Genomic DNA, 21,629 nt, shown 5'->3' with positions numbered 1-21,629 from the left:
TTTCATAAAACGAATGCACACGCTAGGTTCGCACAAAGACTTGTCTAGTTGCTCAAACTACAAATAATAGTGACCGATCAAGTTGATAGCATCGGTGCTCTGTGCACCGAATAATACAAATACCAGTATTATTTATTTGTTATCCCTGCCCGAGGCTTTCCCTGCCTTTGTCAGCAAGTTTCTCTTATCCCGAATAATATCAGATACTGAAAATGTATGGAGTATGTAGTATTTTTATTGCTGTATTGTTATAATATCCGGCAATGCTCACTAGTGAAAGCGGAACTCCAGCGGGTGAACAATGAACAATTCCTCTGGGAGCTTGTAATTGTATACAGGATTCATGCGGTTGAAATAAGAAGCAAGAACCTAAATATTGTTGTTTTTAGAGCATTTCATTAAATTTGGTTAACGATTTTTTATCGTAGCTTTGAAAACTATTTTTGTATGTACTACTTTCTAACAAAACACATTCTTAACTCGTCCAACGTTTTCCACACACAAAAAAAGGATGAAACACACACATCGTAACATAGAATATGTATGTCGATATGTCGTATAGCAATAAAACGGCAAAGAGTGGCCACCGCGCGTCCGTAAAAACTTGATGGATGGACCGCGTGTGCCGATTAATGGCCGCCCACTCCATCCTCCGTCACTAAAACACTATATTTCTCCACGCTTTTGAATTATTATACTACAACCTTGTTCATTTCACATCGGTTTTTTCAAAAGCTTTATAAATAAATCTATTGCTTTGTAGCGACTAGCCACCTAGGCAACAGGCAAACCGTACCGTTTCGATTGAGCAAATTGATAAGATTTATCAAGCCTGTATGTAGGTAGTTAATTCAAACAGAAGTTTACGCTTGGCTGATAATTTTCAAGGAGCTTTCCGGAGCTTCGAGTCGTCCTTCGACAACGATAGGTACAATCTGATATTTTTTTCTAAGTGCTTAACATTTATATTATATGAATAATAAAAGACTAGTTATTCCCTGCGGTTCCACTCGCGTCCCGGGAAAGATACTTAAGGCAGCCAGACAAAAAGCAGCAGAGTGACTTTTATATTTATAATATTGGTTAGGATTATGTATTAATTTATTTAAATATTTTGTACATACACTTTAGCCAAAACTGATGACGACCGCGGAATCAAGAGCCTTAGATACTGCAAGTGGGTCAGTCGGGTGTTTGTACAGGACGCTAGTTACCTGCCACAGACGAACATACAACCCGACGTGTTTAACTTTATTGAACCCAACTTTCACTGTTATTTATAGCAGTCTTTGTACAAGAGCCACATTACAGAAACAGTGCCGACACTAGATACACAAAAACATTCATGCTTACAACTAGAAATGTTGGAAGTGATCATTATTACTGGACGTTCGTTACTTTTATAAATGTATGATTGTATTGAAAAAGTCCTTGTATCGTAGTAAACTAAGTAACTGATACATTTATTCGTACGATATAATTTGATTACATTCGTGTGCAATCTTTTCAGTCGATTACGCAGTTCCAATATCGAGTGGCATAGCTACAAATAGCTATTAACATTGACCAGTAACGATGCGGTATTGTCGTAAACCTCGTCCGGGTCCGGCCGCCACTCACATTGCTTCACCGATGTTTTCATAGGACCCGCTGCCGGGTACGTGGACGTCAATGATAACTAAAGAATAATAAATAATGGCACATGCATACAAATGTGTTCCTTCTTTACCTTTCCCCTAGTTAAGTAAAAGCAATCCGTAATAGGTTCTGGGGCGGGTCGCTGTTTGCATAACTATCCGTCGAGGTAATCTCCGCTAATATTAGTTTGTCAAAATATTCCCCGACGTATCATTGAAAAGGGAAAGGGTCTGAGCTCGTATAAAAATATATTCGGAGGTCCAGGTAACCCCCAATTGTTACCCGCCTTCAATACTTTTCTATTCGATATGAGATCGGTCCGAGATTTTTCTCCATGGGCAGATACCTTTTTCCAAGAGATTAGAGCTTGATTAAGATTTGGGAATATTTCGGGGGCCGCGTTATTCAGTCATAGATTCTGGAAGTCGTATTATGTTCCGCAGTCTGTGCACAGTGCGGGGGATTACAATGTCGCTCACGATATTTTTTCGTTATTTTTGTGAAAGCTATTTTCAATGGAAACTATATTTTGACTGACAGTCGGGCCAATATCGCGAGCATGTTCAAATCTCTATCACAAAGTTGCGAAAGTAATAAAACCATTCGGTATATAAGTAAACATAGGTTCCGCACGATATTACATTGTGTTACTAGGATATAATATCTCCCAGGCGATACGATTATTTTATATTTCTTTGTGTGGTTTTGTGGACAGCGGTGCTGAAACATATTTACTTTATTACATTGTGTTTCTACCTGCTTATTGTTACAGTTCAATATAATATATCTACAATAAATGAATACTGAATGTGATTTCGTGATTTTGTACAGTTTTATAAAATGCAGTAGAACGCTAGATATGCAACACATCCCGTGCTCTGACTAAACTAACAAGTTGTACAAACCACTGCTATTTACTTACACGCGGAGCCTGACCCCGTCCACTCGCGTCCGCTCAGATAAATCAGCTGAACTTATCTGAAGCGGGTACATACGAGCCGCTCCTAACTACAACAACAAATGAGAAGGCACCGTGGCCGTCAAACGGCGCCAATAAAGACAAACAGGACAAAAAGGGCAATTTGGCGCGGCCACGTAACGAGCCCCGCTATTAGGGATTCAGGCCACAGGCAGGCCTGCGCTGGCCTGCGCCGGGCCTGGCTCAATGCGCGCTGATTGCGCTAACTCGATATCGATAATGTCCGGCGGAATGATTGCGGCCATCACTACAGCGCACTGCTCTGCACTTGTTACTGCGTATCAACTGTGATTTGTAAATTGTGATTGGATCCCAATGAGGTCTCTGTAATCTCTACCTAATCAGCAGCTAACAAGCTTATTATAATCACAAAATGCTGATTGATAATTTTATTATCATTATGGCAGAACCTCGCTTTGTAAAACATTGCTAAAAATCAATAGCTGACAGGAATATTTTACGTATCTCATATACATGGCGAGGGACATAATATGTAAAACATCCAATTATTTCCGAACCACAGTGTTGTTTTGGTGTGACAAAAAACGAAACTTAATCATGAAGACTTTTGCCCTCTAATAGGGTCCGAAACTTAGTTAGGGTTAGTTCGGAGGAACCTGTGCCCTTGTTACATACATTACACATAATGTAGACAAGATGTTCTCATATATACTTGCCACTTTATTTTTAAACAAACACGGCAACGAATGAGATGTTATTTAAACTGAATTACATAGCGGGATTTCTAAATAAAAGTAATGCTCGTCTATATGTTGCGTAGTACATATATACGCACACACGGTAAATCTTAATTTTTCACAATTGTAATTTGTTTACTTGTTTGCCAAGACAGAACTAACTAAACAAATAAGTCAATAAATTATCAGGTTGGCAATTTGTCACATCCAGTACAAAGGTATGGCGGCTTCCCAAGTTATTGCGTCACAGGCTGTATCGATTGCGATGCAATATACAGTCGCGTGCACCGGGAGGAACAAAGCGGAGATTTATTACCTCTCCTCTATTATGTGGCGGAACAACGAACTAATTCATTACCTCATAAAATTTAAGCCTATTACACAGGGGTCCCGCGTCAAAGGTTGCTGAAATATTATTTTAATTTGGCTATATTTTTTTGCCAGGCCTTGTTGAAGTCTAGATTTAGTATTAAGCCTGTTGCACAGTGTATAAAATGTTCACTCCGACTTATTTTTTGTTATTCGGACTTGTTCATGTTGATCAAGTCAGTTTACGTTGTTATTATTTTAGTTATGAAGGCTTCCAAACTGTAGTACATCAGATTACACATCCATAAACGCTTATCATTTCACGATAACAGCGTATAGTAAAAATATTCATAGCTAAGTTTTTTTTGCCGAGCAAATATGTAACGAAAACACAGTAAGGTCAAACTAAGGCAAACATAGCATTTGCTAGCGATTACCAATAAAACTCGGAGCAGTCATAAACCCGGGGCAGTTTACGACGAGCACGAAACAATACGATTATTAATATCTAGCAATTAATCGCTTCCTACTTACTGCCACATAGTAAACAACGCAGAAGCTTCATCACGACATACTGTACGCTACAATGTTATTTTATTGATCCTTCGAGTAGCAATAAAAATGGAATATGACTTTATGCCCCAATATAAATATTACGGAAACCCTTTTATGGTCGAGCAGTCGACATAATTGCTACAACCGAATACGTCTCCCTGGAGGTGCTTCTGAATGAACATTGAAGTTTTAATTGGACATTATTAGTGTTTACAGATTCAAGTTTTTGGTTACAATCGCTGCAGGAATAGATTGTATCTGTGTCTGGGGTTTCTGTACACTAAGACCCAAATGTTTCCTACAATAACTTGGTCTTGTCTCGTGCATGTTATCACTCCCCGAATTAAGGATGGTACTTCTCTCATCATTTGTCACATACCCCGCCCCCCACTTGACCCTGTCGTGAACAATAGTAGGGTAATACAGGCCGGAGCCCCGGCGCGGCTCGCCATACATTGTCACCAGTTAATTGAATGCGCAGATTACTGATCACTCTCTGCTTGATTTGTCACAGATAATACGTGTTTATGTCAGAGTACAGGTATATATACATATTATGCTAATCGGTAATTAAACAGAGTAGGTATCTGCTCTGTAATTATGTTAAAGTGGTTACTAATAAGTAATTAAGTAATGGTGAATTAGTCATGTAGTATAAATAGTAAGCGATATATTATAGTGCTCTCGTATTGTGTGTTATTGTGAATGTGGTTTAATAAATCCATTGAAAAGTACTTTGATAATAGTTTATGGGTTTAGATGGGTAACGTAAGCCGTTGCTGAGACAAAACCCGCATTCGGATTCATTGTAATAATAACAACAGTCAGCTATTGAACGTTGTTGCACCTGGGTCGATGTTTCTAGGAAGTAGTTTCTCACTGTTTGTAAGACTTCTCTTTGAGCCGATGGGACTGTTGTCTTGGCACATACTCGTGGCTTCTGGAATATTCCCCGGCGTGTCACGAGCCCTCAATGTTCAGGTTATTAGTTGATTAAAGCAACACAAAGCTACACAAACGCGTCTGTCAAAATGTGAATAATCTATAGCAAGGTACCTTTGTCTATCACGTTGTTGGACACGAGCATAATGTTGTGTTATACCATACCAGTAACATGAATGATTAAAGCATAATACAGATACACATTTGTGTTAAATTAAATCCTACAATCCGAAAGTAGTGATTTCCACAACGCACTAGAGGAGGTATTTTTAAAATTTAAATTACCATCATAGTTAGTAATTAAGTTTGAATGTGATGCGAGGCGGGGTGGCGGGTGGGGGGGAGGCCGCGCGGCACTCGTGTAATTATAACTTGCGTAAAATGTTTCATTTTCCAATATCGAATTTTTCGACGGATTCAAATTAACATGTCACAAAGCATTTTTTCCAATTTTCAATGTTTTGTTTACGTTTGCCAATGTTTATGGAGTTAGCGAGACATTTCAGGTCGAAATTCTGAAAATTGGACATTCGGTAGCGGTACGGTACCAATTACAAACAAAAATTAACTTACCTTATTTATAAAACCAAATACCTCTCTCATAGTGTATACCTTTTATATGTGATGTGAGTATCGTAGAGCACTGAGCTCACGTACACAGCGGCTATTAATTCAGGAAATGTTCAGATGCTGGGCAACATTCACTAGCCCCGAGCGTTGCCCAGCCTTGCCCAGCGCTGGGCTTCAATTATTCACCTCGCTGCATACACCGCGCGGGGCGGGGCGCACTGACGGCGGACATACCCACACAGATACAAAACTGTATTCACTAATTAACAGTGCCAATTTTATTCACCAAAATCACGACACCGTTGCGGTATTTTTTATTCTTGTGAACGTTTCTCATCATCGGTGCAGCTCCTTCCATTGACGCCTATCTAGCGCCAACTCCTGAACTTCCTTATAACACCTTAACACCCACAACCTTCACCTTTTCTTTAATTTGCTTGATCTACCTATACCTTGAAAGTTTGTACATCACACAATTTTCTTCGTCAGTGTTCGTTTAGAGAGAGCATTTTCTAGGCGTGTGAATCCGACCCCCGCTGGCAGTGCAGCGTCACGTAGTGGTACTCGGTGAGGCGTGGTGTGCTGCGGTGCGGAAGCCAGCTAGCCTGGTGCCTTGCGGACCCGCTGCGCAACTAAATAAACCAGTCATTAGCTCGCACAAATAACATCGCTGCTACCGATCCCTCCGACGCTCCCAAATAAACGATGCAGCTCGATTTGAGAATTGAGAGATTTAAAAAGAAAACTAAGTAGGGCCCGACGCTAATTATGAACTATTTGCGTTTTCAGGTTGATTTTTCTCTTTTTTCAGCTTGTTGATAAAAACTATAATGTAACTAACTACACAAACTACATCATTCATAATTAAGTAGGTAGCCTATACGTTTTATTTGTTTAAGAATATTTTCTTAAATGCGAATAAGTCCAAATACATGTTCTTTTATCCCGTTACTTCTTTCGGCTTATACGCTAAATTTGAAGGTACTCAAGAGTTATGCTTCTAAACATTGTTATCTTTACAAAGAAAAGTTTTATCGGATAGAAGTGCTTATCCAATTGATATAAAGGCTTGAGTGATGTTCTCGCGGGTGACGTCACAGGGGACCGCCTGTGTGCGCACACAGCTAGATAATTCTTTTACTAGTTTTCCTTTCCGCTGCCGAAATATAAGTGTGTGTCCGAAGGATTCCCGAGACAACCGCACATCACAAGCATGTAATCTACCGCGAGTGAGTTGCTTATTGGAACACACTATTGCTACTTGTTACATCTTTCAAAGCTTGGAGTGGGATCGAACGATTCCAAGTAAAACCGATTATCATCAAAACAGTATCGGTAAAGTGGTCACAGTCGGTAGCAAAGAGGAGCTGTCAGCGCTCAAATACGAGATAAGTTTGAAGGCAAAGGAATTGCGAGTATCCGCAGCGCTCTCGTGATCACATCCCCGAAGTGGAGCCCAATAAAATATTCCAAGACGGCTTTCTAGTAAATTGAGAAGCCGACTCGGTCAGGAACTTTAGTGGCGGAGCGCCCCCCGCGGCACCGGCGCTACACGCGTGCTCGCAAACAGATCTGTCACGACATCGCTTCATTTTACACACTTTTCATGTACTAAAAGTACGAGAGCTGTACAGAGTATACAAATAGATGTGAGGAAAGTGCATGTGAGCGTCATTATCTTTAATGAGTTTAATTACTTTACATAATAAAGGACATGAGTAACTTAATACTTTAATACCACTCACAATGTCCAACACAAATATTTTATTATTACGCGGCCAAAATTCTTGATGTAATTATTCCATATATAAATTATGAATGGAGCAACTCCCCAGTATATTTGCATGCCTCCGTCCGCAGCGCGGGTATTCTTTTATACACAGGTGTCCGTCTGTCCGTCCGACAGTGTTGGATTACAGAAATATGAGTACGCACGTGTGTTGCACATAGTATCTACATATGTATGTATTTGTGTGCTACTTAGTATTTGTCTAACATTTATATATTTGGCACTTTACATTTTGTGTTAATTACAACGTTACCTACTTGCTTCAGCCTTATTAAATACCTACCTAGAAATGAAGTCAGAATAATATCCACTGTCCCGATAAATAATTGATTTATCGGTTAATTGTGCCAAACATAAATGAAAAGCAGCTAAATCACTGGTTGTCACATTAATATTTGTGAGGAGCCACAGGTAGAGCGACCGTGATTTCTGACATGACAACAAACAATTTGACGGTGTATTGTGTCGCATAATAATGCAAATAAATTATTCAAATTTATATAACATTTCCGTGGGCAAGGGCCGGCCGGCAACCTCCGCGCCCTCTAAGCCTCTCGAGCTACCCTACTCCCGGAGTGCCCGTGACATCTTCAATCTAATAACCTTCTCCAAATATACATTATTTAACATCCATCGCCCTACTATGTATATGTATGCAGAGAGTCATCTCCTCGGAGGGAGGTCATTTATCAAGCTTAGACTCAACTTATATCGTTAGGTGTCTATGAAGTGCTAAACTTATGACGTAATGGACTTTACGACGATCTTAGGAAAATCTTGCAGCTTCATAAACATCAATTTTGTGAAGTGATTGCTGTCTGTAGCTCACTGCAGATTAATAATTATGTAATGTACTGGTGAAAGGGTCCGACCTTTTTTGTCGTTTTTAATCCCACTTTTGCGTCCCTTCACAGCACTTTGTGACAACAATTGTCACTTAGCGACCCCAGCGGCTTCCTCCGCGGACATTCAGATATTTAAATGAAGTCCACACAAGCGGCAAACAAAAGCTCCGTAAAAACGTTTCTTTTGTTAATCCATTAAGTAAATTTAAACAAAAAAGAGAATGTTCGGAAACACAATGAATAGGAACAAAACTTGAACGAGCGGGATCGCTTTCAAATCCCTGAGAGTGAAACTTGGAACGAGTAATAGATTAATATGCAAATAAGTGCGAGTGCGGCGGACGCAGCGCCGCGGGCGACCGAGCCACGCGGCCCGGCGCCCGGCCACCGGCGACCCGGCGACCCGGCGCCCATTAGCCGGCGGTTTATTAATTCAATTAGGAATGGATATCACATTGACGAAACTGAAAACTGTTCGCTATTCAATATTTAAAACGGCTGTTAATGAGCGCTGCACTCGCCCGCGGCTGTTTGCCGGCGGCTGATGCCAGCTCCGGCTCGCTCCACTTCCTCATTAACGGACGATATGAATAATGGACAGTCATTTAAACTTCTCCGCCATTTAAATATTAACCGTCAACTTCCACTCTCGTATTTTATTTAATTGAATTCTCTTAAGCTTTAATCCTGCTAAACGAAAAACAAAGATACGCATAAAGTTGTGAAAATCCCAGCGTAGCAAAGGGTTTCTGTTGCAGATGTCACTACAAAGAATTATTTTCTAAGCATTGGAACTTTATGAGGCCGGTTCGTGTACAAGTATCAGACTTTTTAATGAATTATTTGGTGAGGAATGCACAACGCCACTCATATATTTTGTTCTTGACTGCATGGTATATTAAAATAAAACAGCCGACGTCGCAAAATTTTACAGTAGAACTAGCTCACATAATTTCGTTAGCCCGCTAAATTCTTTAAACCCAGCCTAGGCAGGCATTTCGTGCTAAAATTCTGCCAAGCAATGAATAAGTGTTCTTGTAATTTTAGGTCGAGCGTTTTTTGTTTTTGCGTGTTCACGAATTTATGGTTTGCCTCCAAACAGTTTGTTAATGGCAGCCATATTGCATAAAGCTTAAAAAAACGCAGAGAGCTCGTCGCGACGCTGGCGTGCCCATAAATTGTAACAGCTGCTATTTGATGTATTCAGTGTTATATTAAAATTACATTTTATTTGGACTGCGGGCCATGAAATGTTGCCTGAAGATAGAATGGCATATTTTTACAAATAAATAAATTCAGATGAGGACATTTAAAAAGGATATAAATCCTTGTCACAATTGTCTGGTCTTGTCTTGTGACAATTGTCTGGTGGTTGCCTACATAAGGTTAATGGGCAGCACGTTTGGCAAACATGGCGGCTCTGCGTATAATTGCTATTGGTTCAGGCGTCTAGTTGTTGCTCGGAGCGACACATCCTCGGAGCCTGCAGTCCGACGAAAATACTCGTCAACAGTTTGTTTGCTATCGGCACCGGATCTCGATTCTGTGGCTCCTGTTTTATATTATTAACTAGCCGTTTTCCCACGGTTTCACCCGCGTCCCGTGGAAACTTCAGCCCTCATCGATCATCTATTGATATATCGATCGATAAGGTATAGCCTACGTCAATCTTATCTAATGTAGCATTCTAATGAATTTTTAGAATTTTTTAAATAGGTTCAGTAGTTTCCGAGTTTATCCATTTCAAACAAACAAAATAGTTCCTCTTTATAATATTAGTACTTATATTAACAATATATGTAATGCATATTCTGTGTTTGTTTCAGATCTCTGCAACTAGGTAAGTACTTCCTGCCGCCTTCACTTTGTCAATCTTTAAATACGACAAGTTTAGGCGATATCTCAATCAATTTAACACAAAACAAATAAAAACATAATTTGGAGATTTGTTATCCATACGAACACCAGCATTCCACACACATGTATGTACGTGTGTGTATGTGTGCAGTCGCACATACCGCGCCGGTGGACAGGGAGTTACTGCGGGTCGGGACATTCATTACACTGAAGTCAGTGTGCGGTTAACTTATTCATGATTTGTTACATCGAAAACATGCATCGCCTTGGTACCGTACTATTAAGGCTAACCTTTTTACAGACATCATGTTAATGTTGCACATTCCGGCGCGGCCACTGTTACACAACGCAATCTCCGCCAGTCTCATACTCTTAACTGTTGCTACGAAACTTCACGTTTTGTTCTTTTACATCTTTAGTTGTGCAACAACAACTGTTTCTGCATCGTCTTTATTTGTACCGACCCGATGATTTATAAAGAATCAAAATTAGTATAGATGAAACATACATGACGGAATGAAACCACCGGCTTCAAAGCTTTGGCACTCTTCACGAGTATTCGATCTACATATAAGCAAAGTGCATTAAGGTTTTTAGATCCGTGAAAATCTCAGGCGAAATCCGAAGTTGGAACCGTGCCCGATAAATGTCGATAAGTTCGCGCCCTCTTGCGTGCACCAATACTGTTAGTGAGGGAACTCGGCCGAGCTGCTGTGAACCCCGGCGGGGCTGCAGGCGTGACGCGTACAGCTGTCAGCTTATTAGATGAATGCTTATCGGATATTATACGCGAGCACTACATTCTACACAGCGAGAAGCTTCTAAGCCATGCATACCCGCTTTCAACGTGGCTTGGCATATTACAATACAAGCAGCGAAAAGCATTTGGCTAACCTTATTTCCTAGAGTTATTCAATAAAACACATGTCGTGACTAGAATGCCGCGTGTGTCGGACACGGCAGACGCGTGCCGGACGCGGGAGGCACACGAGCCTTTGACGAGCGGGTGCTGGCACACATCCGCTCCTTGGAATGCGAGAATAGAAATTCCGTCGGTTGATCTGTCGGTGACGGCAATATTGTACCGCATTGGAAAAAATCTACACATCCCGCGCCCCCAGACACACTGACGAAACCGTGCTACAATCAGAGATACATCTCTTCTTCAATTTCTAAAACATCTAGGGCCTTACTACAAAAACTTTAAACCCTGTTTTACACTTGTCTAATAAAATTTTGGCTGCAAAATGAACCATATGTCAACGTCATAATTTGACATTTTTTTAGACAAGGCATAAACTGACGTTTAAAAGTTTTTGTGGTAAGACGGTTTATGTTTACTCAAATAGGTTCTGCAATGCAAATGCTAGCGTACTACTTTTCATCCTCGTATCGACAAATATTTTTCTCAATCAATCTTCAATCGACGAACTTTTAAGATTTCAATATTCATCGATAATCCTACTTGGTACGGATAAGCGCCTGCCTAATTCATCGTAACATTTTTACCGAAATACGGGGTGAAGGAGCAGGTAGGTAAATAGAATATTTAAACAATATGTTCAGAGGGAACGTATCCGCGATATATTTCACGTGATTGTGTACCGACACAGGTATACTCCCGATACAGACACATGACACAACATAATCTGTTCACTTCGCGCATTCACTGTAACTCCACCGATGGCGCCCTCTGGCGCACCCTCAGGGAGAACATCTCGTCCGGGGCGCACATTTGTCATCCCGGGTTGCTGATTTTCAGAAACAGAAGTGAGTACGATTAAAACTGAGCACTCTCTAAGTTAACGAGGCTTACTTTGATAGATGGTCACTCGGCCCCACTCTCCTCGAGTGCATATGGGTCATTCTAAGTTAAGAAGTACTTTCGACGGCAACAACAAAAAAATACATTTTTTTTTCAATAAACTTTACAAATAACCTATTTATCACTTAAAACTAAATGTTTCCTATGTGGTCACTCAAATTTATTGCAGAAATGTACGTAATTAAGTCACAATAAGCTCTAATATATGAAAAATGTCTCTCCCCTGGTCTGTCCCCCAACCGACTTTATTTGTAAATCAGTAATTATGAATGTATTAAAATTCAATAATTATTATAAACTCTTTAATTTTATAGGGACAGTAAACTTAGTAATAGTATCTTACAAGTAAAAGTGCTTTTATTTCAATTCTTTAAAAAAAATATGAACACCGAAATTTGTCCACCGAGTTTCGTGTCTCGTCCCCTGGTCTTTTGTTTTCGTTCAAAAATCAGTTTTGCTCTCCTAGTCTGTAGAAGTTGTGACCTTGAATGCATAGTGTGTAACGTGAAGTTAGCAGCAAACGGCGCATAAGCAACTGCGCCGCCTTTATTGTCGGCCATTTCGTTCACGCTACTCGCTGGGTGCAGAAGAGTTATGTGAATGCAGTCTTGCCTCTGGTAAGTTTTACATTGCAATTTTTTGTTAAAATACTAACATATACTTCAATATTTACTATGAATAGTGTGTACATTGTTATGTTTGTGTGTGAATGACGTGCGCGAAATACTTTTACGGCTATTTTAGATTTCTATCGAAAATGTATCTCCCCTGGCGTATTTCCCCTGGCTCTTTTGATGGCAGGGGAGATACTTAATGTCCAGGGGAGATACATTTTTACGCGTTTCTATTAATACTTCTAGTTTTCTCTAATCCTTTACTTGGCGTTATGCTTATTTTAGCTTTACAATACAATATTACGTTTTATTTACAGAAAAATGGCTTGAAAAGAAGAGGATAGCAAACGATTACGATATCAAAGAATTAAAAATGACCCGGATAAGTATTTCATCGTTGTACTTATTTTTTTTTTGTAGCGTTGGACTGCACAGATTTAAGTGGATCTATTTCTTCCGCTTGTTTTTTTTATTTTCAGGTTTCTTGCTTTTCTTGCTCGAGTGGACTTTTGCTGCACGATCTCCCGCGAAGCAGCTGGCCTACTGCCAGACTGCCACCGTGGGATCTGGAGGCGAGAGTCTTCTTGCGCCTGTACTACTGGCGCGAGGAGGCTCAGGAGGGCCGGGAGGGAACTCCGTTGCCGCGGCAAGTTGTCGAGCAGCGGGCGGAGCTCCGGCGCGATCTCATGGTGGCCTGGAGGGAACGACTGTCGCAACCCAGTGCAGGGCACGCCACCATAGTGGCGGTAAGTCCCCTCTTTGAGGAGTGGCTCGGGAGGAGTCACGGCGCCCTCACGTACCGCATGACGCAGGTCCTCACTGGACACGGTTGTTTCGAGAGGTACCTGCATCGAATCGGTCGTGAGGAGGCGCCTGGGTGTCACCACTGTGCGGACAGCTCCGAGGACACGGTGGACCATACAGTCCAGGAGTGCCCTGCGTGGGAAGGGCACCGCCGGGTCCTCGTCGAGGCTTTAGGCGGCGGCGACCTCTCGCGTCCGGCCCTGGTTCAGGCCATGGTCCGGGGCGAGAGGGAATGGGATGCCGTCGCCTCCTTCTCGAGCATGACTGTTTCGCACCTCTCATCCCGGCCGCCGCGCTGGAGCAGGTAAACACCACGGGCGCCGGGTGTCGCGAGACGACTCCCGGCCACCGTAGGCGTAGGTCTGTGAGCGGTGAGTTCGGGTGGCTCATCGCTCATGTCTATTTTTAGACAACAGACCCGTGTCGGCGGCGCGCGTTGTTCCACGCGCTCCTCAAAGGGATGTCAGCATCCCCAGCGGGGCCCAGTAGGGCCAAGGCCTGCCAGGGCTGCGGGTTGTTCAAAAGAGATACCGCGGCCCTGGCACATAAAAGGCCTGCGACTTTTGATGCTTTTTGACGTCGTTAAAAAAAAAGTTGACTTTTGCTGTGCTGCCTGCGTTCGCCTGTTTATATTTTGAGGAGGCGGTGGGCCTTCATTATCTGAACATGGTGGTGTTACAAAAGCATTACTTATATCTTGGAGTGCTAAACGTCTTCTACGAATTTTTGCTTTTTCTCTCCATATTTCAAGTTACTGTTATTCAAAAGAGAATTTTTTGTTTTTGTTTCTTTTTATTATTGTTTTTCATGTTTTGTACCTAGCACATAAGACTGCTAAGAAATGAAAAGTCTGATTATAAATAATTCATAATTAAAATAAATAAAGATGATTCTTAAAATTAACCTTGTTATATTTTTTATCTCTTCCCTGTTCATGAAGTATCTTCCCCTGTACACCTTGTCTCTCCCCTGTATTGTGTATTTCCCCTGGTCACTTATAAAACGAGATAAACCCAAAAAATTGACTGGCCCCTTTGTAAACGTTTTCAACGTAGCCGTTTACATTTAAAAATGTATACTTAAGTAAAAATATATAAAAAAAACTCGTGCCGCCATTTCATACAACGAATTACCTCTTAACTTAGAATGACCCATATCCTAACGATCGCCGGATTAAAGCCAAGCTGTACATTGTAGCTGGCACGAGACGCTCACTACAACACTCAGACGATTACGGTAAACTTCTTTGAACATCTTCGAATGATCACTTTGTAGATCACATGCTTATTGTCAATGTTAAGTATTAAAAATATACTAAACGAAAATTATGAGAAATTATAATAACATCCAAATAATTCAATGTAGGTATCTTTTTTATCACCAAATGTATGTTTTTAATATAACAGCCAATCAATCAATAAATTGAGCAAAGCATTGCGCACGACGCGGCGTCAGAACGCACCATTTAACATACACATCCCGCGAGTAAGCTGTGGAGTACAGCGCGACATGCGAGCGCCCTTTGATGTCACGCGAAACGTTTCTGTCTGCAAAAAACGAATTATTATTGGCAGTAATCGTTCCATTGCCTTTGAACTTTCTTGTGACAGTTTTATGAGGTATTGCCGCGGCCCGCCCGGGCGCCCCGGCAGCCGCAGTGAGGGGCGCGTCTCAACTGCTCCCAACTGTGCAAACGTCATTATGACAACTTTGAGCCTAGTTTGATTTACAAGTTTAAACATAATTAAGTATAATTCAATGAGTACGAGCTCGTGGCTGGAGGAGGCACTCCGGCGGAGGTTGATGTCCCGCCCCGAAATGTGCCTTGTTTAAATCTGGTCGTTATTAGCCGTCGTAATGAATTTCTCTTCTTTCAGGCTCCCGATAAGTTCAGAGACAAAGGCTTTTGTTCGCGCGACGTATAAATAAGCCAGCGGGGTTATAGTTATACCGCAGGGTGCAAAACTTTTAGTATCAAGATTTACGAGCTCGCTTAATCTGTACGATGACCTTGCGGCGCATACTTCGTAGCGTCGTCGAGCAAAGTTCCGCAGCACGAGCCGACGCTTGTCAACAGTTTAAAGTATGATCGCGCGCTCCTCGCGGCGCTCGCGACACTACGAGAGCTGTCGTGTTCACATTACCGCTCCACACCCTTTTATCTCGGCATCTCCTCAGACGCAATAACGATAGAAATTTAGCGCCAGATCGAACTGAGGCCATTAGACGGTTGCGGAGCATTTGTGTGGAAAATGTTACGGTCAAAGTGAGTGCGGATCCTCGCGAATAAACACCACTGTCCGCAGTTATATGTAATTCGTTGAACCAAATTGAGTTTGGAGAGAAAACCTTCGTAAAAGTAGGGCCCGCCCTTTTAAATCCTCGACGTGGTCGCTCCTCTTTTATTATTACAAACGCTAATCTAAATGATCTAGTCCGTCTGTTATCCGCTCGTATTTTAACACGAAGGTCTCGTCTGTTTATTTTGGCTTCGACTTGACCAACATTGGATCGTTTTATCTCGCCAAGTTTTACGACTATGTCTACTCGCTTCCGAACAATATCATACGTTACTTCCTCTCCATAAAAACAATGTCGTCTAATGATAAGGCTCGCTATTATGATATTTTCGTAGGTCGGCTCCCCCCGGCCGACGCTGGCTGTTGGCAATTTTTCTAATCTGGTTTCTGCTAATAAAATCCAATAACAGGATCACGTCGAAGACAATAACGTTAGTAATTCCGTGTATAAAGTAATCGTTTGTTGTTCGTATGCCGGGTGAAGGCGGGTGAAGCCGGGTGAGTTGATCTAGAGGCGACTGCGTAATGGCGGGTGTCGGCGGCGGGTGGTCATCCATCATCCGCGGACGTCGCTACATTTTTATCCGCAATTGCGAATACACCGAGGCAAAGCTAATTTATTTTCTGCGGTAATCATTTGCGCGTTGTACACCACCACTGGGATTTGAATAGATTTATTCAGAGCATGAAGATAAATAGTGTAAGATATTAAATTCATGGCTTGTGTTTACTTGCTCGGTGTTTCTGGGAAGAAAAATGCAAATACAAGTATTTACCGTGACGTCTATAAACAAGATGATTTTCATAATAAGCTCGAGGCGGACGCACAAATAAAAGCCTATCACGATGGCAGTATTGGAGACACGTCAGCGAAGTCGGCGGCCCGTAAAACAGTCCCCTCGTAAAACGAATTTAATTCTTCGTTTCCACATTAAGGGCCGGAAGGGACTGATGATGATTTAGGAAAATGATGACGTCACAATATCCTTACGTCTGACTTTTATGTGTTGACATAAATACGAGCAGCTCGCGATGTGGTCTCACGAGCCGAGACCAGGATCGCATTGATAGTGGCGGACACATGACAGGGCTGCCTTCCGGCCTTACAAAAATAATAGACACCATCTCTTTTAAGGAAACAGAATTCAGCATAACAGAACAATATTTGTGTTGAACATTTGAGTAACAATTGTAAGCAAATTGTTATTCGCAATGATTGTATCTGTGCATGCGAGACAAAGGAACACAAACAGTGAACGCTCATTTCCATAAAGGATTTTGATACATCGCGAGCAGAACCTCAGAAATGACGTTTGTTTGTGTGCGAGCGTGAGACGTCGTCAAAGCGTCGCCTAATACAGCCGCGTTATAAATGATCACTCCAAATATTTTTCTCGTTCGCCGGCGCTGGAGTCCCTCACGATATTGGTTTTTGATAACGTCACTTTTCTCCTTTAAAACGGAATGTTGAGATAAATTCCCATCAGTTTTAATACAAAGCAACAAACGTAATCTACGTTTCAATGAGATCTGATAAAAAATTCCGTTTAGGGGATCAAACCGTCGCGAATGCTGCCTGATATTTATAATTATTCTCCTGGTCTTTTCACTGCCTAGCGTTTGACGTACTTATGAATTCTATTTGAGGGAATATTTTCGCCAGGCTCACAAAAATGATCTAATAACGTCTGAGAGTTTTAGTGTAATATAATAAGTGGTCCTCTCCGAACATAATACCAACTGACGAAACGATATCTGAATCAATAAAATGGTAATTTACTTACCTATCAGAGATGGAGATGAAGCCGCTTGCTTTCTTATCGGTTTCACGAGGCTGCGGAGGTACTTATTGACTAAAAAAAGAATTTGGTTTTCAAATTAATTGAGGTTCTAAAAATGTATCATTTCTTGATTTACATTTTGTTTTAAAGTTGAAGAATTAATTAAGTCTGATATCTTCATCTAGTACATAGTATACCCTGCATGTACACATTATATTCATGCAATAATTTATTGTTGAGTGGGTTGTGTCCTGTAGTGACGGTGGGCTATCAGGTCACGACAGTATTGCAATCTGACACGTCACGAGGCGCACGCCGGCGAACAATATCCATGCATATGTAATGTGTAGTTCCGTTTACATTCCGGCAAACGCCCGGCTCGACAATGTTCGGTAATTTTCGTCAATTTCCGCCATCACGTCATATTTACTCGTGTTCAGCACAAAGGTTGAGCTCTTGTTGTACCATTTCGTTTATTTCCAACGAGTCTATATTAAATTTCATGGCTGTGTGAATTTATTTGATTCGCATTACGTCGTGCCCTCTCTGACAGAATTCCTTTTAATATCATTCGGCGGGTGTCATTCCTCTCTGGCGTCATCAATCATTCTCTGTAACTTTCTCAATATATACTTATTTTTTTCTTTATTGAACTCTTTTTTATTGGGAGGTTCATCATCAAGAATTGGCTCTTCTGTGTTCACTTACAATGTGTTGGAGCTTTGTAAATGTTCCACGTTTTCGTAAATAATGATTCGAGAGCAAGTTGTTAACTGCGAGGCAGCACTTGGATGCTGAGTACAGAGGTTAAGAGTTTCTAAGAAGTGCTATTGTCTGGCGGAGTGTATTGCAACTAACACAGAAGTTACAAATCCCAGGAAACAGAGTGCATCGCGCGGTGCAGTCGGTGCAGTACTCAGCTGCGGGAAGTTTGCCCAGACGCGCGACTTCTATTAAATTGCTTCATTTTGTTGAAGCGACTTACTACTCACTGTTATTGCTTTGTGAATTATAAAGAAACTTCTTTAATAACAGAATTGGATATTAGTTCTCACAGGATGTTTCCGTAAGTACAATAAAAGTGCTCGCTAAAGAAAATCGTTATAGACGACAACAGAGACATGAAAATATAAGATTTCATATTCAAAAGTTTAAGGTTGCCATACTGGTAGAACAAAACGTGTCTTTCCTACATCAAGTTCGTATCAAACCGCAAACTACATGAATATTACAAAAACAAACGTTAAACACATATGTATGTATCGTATGTGCGACACGGTACAACGGACACACGCGCCCAAAGACTATAAAACCACTTGACTGCGCATACAGTGCCCCGACGCTCGCCAAACGTTAGCGATTTTGCGCGTACTATAAGGCTACGATCAGTACGATCCTTTAGTAGCGACCAAGTCTATGACCTGCGAACACGCTAAATTATTAAGGATTTTATTGGCTTGTGTTTAAACACCACCCAAAAAAGTACCTATTTTACAACCAAAAAAAATCTAAACGGTTACCAAAATGGATAAATGGTCACCAAATAACGTTTCCAAAAATATTATTAGATAAAACCATTTTTTCATATTATTGACTACTAAAAAAATATATGGACGCCTTTAAAATACACTTTAGACCAAATATTATATATTGTCACTACTTAGATGTTACCAATTATGTAATACCATGACTCCTAATTTGGTCATTTTTGTTAGACTAAAAAAGCTAACGATCGCTAGAATATTTCCCAAATACCGATTATATAATATACTAGGGTTCCCAAATGTACGTCGCTTATTTATTGTTATATGAATTTGTGTGTAACTCAGTGCGTTTAAAATGTAAGCACGCAACATGCAGCAAGCATGGCTTCTGTCACGGCTCCGGCGCTGCAGGGCTCCGGCGGTCCCATGCGAGCTTATCGTCGCAGATGGTTTTCACGCTCACCACCGCAGCTTCGGCTTGCTGGCCGGCTCCGCCGGCCAGCCTCAGCCGCAGTGGCGAGCCTTAAAACTACCTGCGCCTCAGCTCGCAGGCCGCCTCGCCCCTCCGCGCCTACGCGGTTTCGAATTGCACTCTAGGGGTAGGGCAGACAAGACTACGTGGAGTCGGTTTTGCAGCGATTCGTTTTCGTCACTAACTTTGATTTTTGGTGGTAATATTAATCTTTTAGTTGGATAGAATTTGGTGACCATTAATCCATTTTGGGAACCAAAAATAATATGAGTGCGAGATTTGCGATTTTTCTGATGTTATTTTATTTTTTTTGGATCATAATATTATATACTTTAGTGCCCTTTTAATAAAGTCAATTTATTTTTTTTGGAGTTGTTTATTTTATTTGGTGCTTCAGCTTAGAGTCTTAAAAATATTTTTGGTGACCGCCTAAATTATACCCGATTTTATTTAGTAAAAAATAAAAAAATGCCTACATGCGCGATGAAATGGTGCGGGAAACAATCCAGGACATCTAGTTACGAAAAGGATGGCATTGGCAAGTATCAATACCAAAATTTGGCGTTGATTTAATTATATTACGAAATACCACAGGGGTCTATTTACATTGGTGTTTGGTGAACCGCGCTCACGCTCGTTGATGTCTTTTGGGAAAGTCCCTTTCTTTCGTTAAGAAATTCTAATATGTCCATCTCTTTCTTGCCCTTTGTATTCCTATCGATGAAATTTGGGCTGTCACCTTTAAGGATGAAGTGGATATCGATAATAGTACATTTACATTAATTAAAAAATATGTTTTATTTTGGCTAATGAGTTAATTAACTGACCATAGCAACGTTAGAGGCCGCTGTTCCTGGTGCCTCCACAAATTACTTTTAATGTAATCGAAAGAAGATTTTTGAAGATTCCAGAAATAAAAGTGAAGTGGATATATACTATCAATGGGGAAAATTGGTCCCCAACAAATAAATATTTTTACCAAAAACAATCAGGACCCTAAAACATTCATTCGAAAAACTTATACTTAATTAATACATTTTAAGAATCAATAATTTTCTTGTACGGAGTTCTTTTTTGTAATAGACTGATTTTTATTAAATATTCTTATACGATTTTTATTGAGTATTAATTACTACGATGAAATACATTTTATCGATATTTTTTAATTGAAAGAGAGCAATCCCTTGCTGAGCGTACTCATGCAACTCGACCTTGAACTGACCAATAGTAGCCGTGGATTATGCCGCGTCCCCCGGCCCGCAGTGGTGAGTCGTGTTCTTAGAAGAAATTGGCGAGTGCGCTCTCTAGTGGTTATTTACTTTATGCACGCGCCCCATGCGTACAACGCGCCGCGCACTAACATGGCAGGCTAAACCTGAATTAACTTAACAGTTCATTTAAGTTTGATGGCACTTTTACCGATTCATTCTAAGACCTGGTATTAATAGGTATTTCCTTAAAACTTTTTCTCTGTTAAGTCAAGCCACGACAGAAATCAACGAGGAACATTTGCGAGATAAGAAAAACTTACATGCTCGGCATCAAGTCCTCATCACACAAAGCCTACGCATCAGCTCCGAGTTCTGCGTTACATAGCTGACACAGTTCCCATCGCGCGACACACGAAACGTGATATTATTCCCGGGTTACATATACCTTGATCAGTGGCTGACAAGTGAGAAAGCAATTTCTATTCGTCCCGGGATGGCGCGGGATTTGTTCGTGTCGCGTTACATCATGATGAACTGCCGGTACCTGCAGACGCTCGCACTCCTCACGAACATGACTTATTGAGCACGTTACCATGTTCCGCGCGCCGTGCGTATAACGTAGTATCCCTTTTACTACGCTGTATTCTGGGACAAAAGTAGTTTGGTGAGTCCATTTGTTATTTTGGTCGGATTCACATGCGAATCTGTTTATGTATTGACATTTTTCTTCCTGATTGAATCTTTACATTGACAATATCTGACAAGCTGTAGAGTCGGTCGGCATGGCTAAGTTCCTCAGTGGGGTGTGACGCGGACGGCTCGAGTCGGACAGGCGCGGCTCGGACGAGCGCGGTCGCAGCGGCTGACAACAATAACAAACTTGAGATTTATGCAGTTTGTTCGCAAGTCGCACTCCGCTGAGATTACAGCAGATGCGACTTTGTTACTCTGTTAAC

The 21,629-nt window shown here is 41.2% G+C and overlaps 1 protein-coding gene across 1 annotated transcript in view; it reads right to left on the bottom strand.

Moving 5' to 3' along the window:
• Positions 1–21,629, bottom strand: part of LOC124645951 (neuroligin-4, X-linked-like) — an 87,231-nt gene that overhangs the window by 42,913 nt on the left and 22,689 nt on the right. The window lies entirely within an intron of this gene.

The sequence above is a fragment of the Helicoverpa zea genome, chromosome 3 (genome assembly GCF_022581195.2).
Source record: "Helicoverpa zea isolate HzStark_Cry1AcR chromosome 3, ilHelZeax1.1, whole genome shotgun sequence".
NCBI classification, from domain to species: domain Eukaryota; kingdom Metazoa; phylum Arthropoda; class Insecta; order Lepidoptera; family Noctuidae; genus Helicoverpa; species Helicoverpa zea.
The sequence above is the reverse complement of the archived record's forward strand: the minus strand, read 5'-3'. Positions and strand labels throughout refer to the sequence as shown.